Below are 2928 nucleotides of genomic sequence, written 5' to 3'. Positions count from 1 at the left end.
CTTGTCCACGGTAATGTTTGAGTGAAGGAACACTGGTAAGAATTGGTCAACGTATGTATGAATGCCTGTTCAACAAGGAGATTAGACCCAATTAACAATAAGATTTTACTCAGTGTACTTCAGTGTTCATTTTTAGAAAATCTGCTTTTCATATCATATCTCCATGAGAGACAATGTAACATAAAGAAGCCTGAATTTAAACTGGCTGCATCCAAATCCTGGTCCTGAACTTGTTATCTGTATAACCCTGGAAAAGTTATTTACACCCTCTGTACCTCAGTTTCTTAAGTCACAAAACAGGGATTATAACAATAGTACTTGTGCCACAGTATAATTGTATTTAAAAAACTAAGGCAGCTCCCTGCACACGTAGTGTCGCCAGTGCTGCCTCCTGATAGCCCCGGATCCAGTGCCTGCCGTCATGGCTCCCGGCCAGCTCGCCTTGTTCAGTGTCTCTGATAAAACCGGCCTTGTGGAATTTGCAAGAAACCTGACCTCTCTCGGTTTGAATCTGGTCGCTTCCAGAGGGACTGCAAAACTCTCAGGGATGCTGGTCTGGCAGTCAGAGACGTCTCTGAGTTGACAGGATTTCCTGAAATGTTGGGGGGACGTGTGAAAACTTTGCATCCTGCAGTCCATGCTGGAATCCTGGCTCGCAATATCCCAGAAGATAATGCTGACATGGCCAGACTTGATTTCAATCTTATAAGAGTTGTTGCCTGCAATCTCTATCCCTTCGTGAAGACAGTGGCTTCTGCAGGTGTAACTGTTGAGGAGGCTGTGGAGCAAATTGACATTGGTGGAGTAACCTTACTGAGAGCTGCAGCCAAAAACCACGCTCGAGTGACAGTGGTGTGTGAACCTGAGGACTATGTGGCACTGTCCACAGAGATGCAGAGCTCCGAGAGCAAGGACACCTCCTTGGAGACTAGACACCAGTTAGCCTTGAAGGCATTCACTCATACGGCACGATACGATGAAGCAATTTCAGATTATTTCAGGAAACAGTACAGCAAAGGCATATCTCAGATGCCCTTGCGGTATGGAATGAACCCTCATCAGACCCCTGCCCAGCTGTACACACTGAAGCCTAAGCTTCCCATCAGAGTTCTAAATGGAGCCCCTGGATTTATAAACCTGTGTGATGCTTTGAACGCCTGGCAGCTGGTGAAGGAACTCAAAGAGGCGTTAGGTATTCCAGCCGCTGCCTCTTTCAAACATGTCAGCCCAGCAGGTGCCGCTGTTGGAATTCCACTCAGTGAAGATCAGGCCAGAGTCTGCATGGTCTTTGATCTCTATAAAACCCTTACACCCATTTCAACGGCATACACAAGAGCAAGAGGGGCCGATAGGATGTCGTCATTTGGTGATTTTGTGGCATTGTCTGACGTTTGTGATGTAGCAACTGCAAAAATTATTTCCAGAGAAGTCTCTGATGGTATAATTGCCCCAGGATATGAAGAAGAAGCCTTGACAATACTTTCCAAAAAGAAAAATGGAAACTACTGTGTTCTTCAGATGGACCAGTCTTACAAACCAGATGAAAATGAAGTTCGAACTCTCTTCGGTCTTCATTTAAGCCAGAAGAGAAATAATGGTGTCATCGACAAGTCATTATTTAGCAATGTTGTCACCAAGAATAAAGATCTGCCAGAGTCCGCCCTCCGAGACCTGATCGTGGCCACCATTGCTGTCAAGTACACTCAGTCCAACTCCGTGTGCTACACCAAGAACGGGCAGGTTATTGGCATTGGAGCCAGACAGCAGTCTCGTATACACTGCACCTGCCTTGCAAGAGATAAGGCAAACTACTGGTGGCTTAGATACCATCCACAAGTGCTCTCGATGAAGTTTAAAACGGGAGTGAAGAGAGCAGAAATCTCCAATGCCATTGATCAATACGTGACTGGAATCATTGGCGAGGATGAAGACTTGATAAAGTGGAAGGCCCTGTTTGAGGAAGTCCCAGAATTACTCACCGAGGCAGAGAAGAAGGAATGGGTTGACAAACTGAGTGAAGTTTCTGTCAGCTCTGATGCCTTCTTCCCTTTCAGAGGTAATGTAGACAGAGCTAAAAGGAGTGGTGTGCTGTACATCATGGCTCCGTCTGGCTCTGCTGCTGACAAAGTTGTGATTGAGGCCTGCGATGAACTGGGAATCATCCTCGCTCACATGAACCTTCGGCTCTTCCACCACTGATTTTATCACACCCTGTTTTATGGTTTGCTTATATGTAGGTGAAACTTTGAGAATAACTTTAAAAAATAATAAAACAGTACATCTTAAAAAAAAACAAAAACAAAAAACTAAAGCAATTGCGCTAGTGCCAAGACCATAACAACTTCCTGAATAACATTAATTACCTATGATGGTGGTGATGACAATGACAATGATGACAGCAATTATATTAATGAAAGATTTCATTTGCAAAAGCTTTTATGACTGTGATGATTAATTTTGTCAATTTAGAGGATGTGTTTGGATAAAATTTATATTTACATTGCTTTCCTATTCAACACAGTATTGGAAGTTCTGGCCAAAGCAATCAGGCAAGTGAAAGAAATAATAGGTATCCAAATAGGCAAAGAGAAAGGAAACTATCCCTGTTTGCAGATGACATGTTTCTATATCAAGAAAACCCCATAGTCTTGGCCCAAAAGCTTTTTGATCTGATAGGTAACTTCAGCAAACCTTTGAAATACAAAATCAATGTACAAAAATCAATAGCATTCCTATACACTAACAGCATCCAAGTTGATAGCCAAATCAGGAACACAATTCCATCCCCAATTGCCACAAAAAGAATAAAATATCTAGGAATACAGCTAACCAGGGAGCTGAAAGAGCTCTACAATTAGAATTACAAAATACTGCTCAAATAAATGAGAGATGATAAAAACAAATGGAAGAACATTCCATGCCCTTGGA

General features: G+C 42.9%; 1 pseudogene across 1 annotated transcript; it reads left to right on the top strand.

Moving 5' to 3' along the window:
- The first annotated feature begins 382 nt into the window (after positions 1-382).
- LOC116531843 lies at positions 383-2265 on the top strand (annotated as a pseudogene). Its single transcript, XR_004260615.1, has one exon. The product of XR_004260615.1 is annotated as a bifunctional purine biosynthesis protein PURH pseudogene (transcript).
- The last annotated feature ends 663 nt before the right edge of the window (positions 2266-2928 follow it).

Source organism: Sapajus apella, unplaced genomic scaffold (genome assembly GCF_009761245.1).
Source record: "Sapajus apella isolate SASKATOON/1434 unplaced genomic scaffold, GSC_monkey_1.0 scaffold73, whole genome shotgun sequence".
NCBI lineage: Eukaryota > Metazoa > Chordata > Mammalia > Primates > Cebidae > Sapajus > Sapajus apella.
The sequence above is the reverse complement of the archived record's forward strand: the minus strand, read 5'-3'. Positions and strand labels throughout refer to the sequence as shown.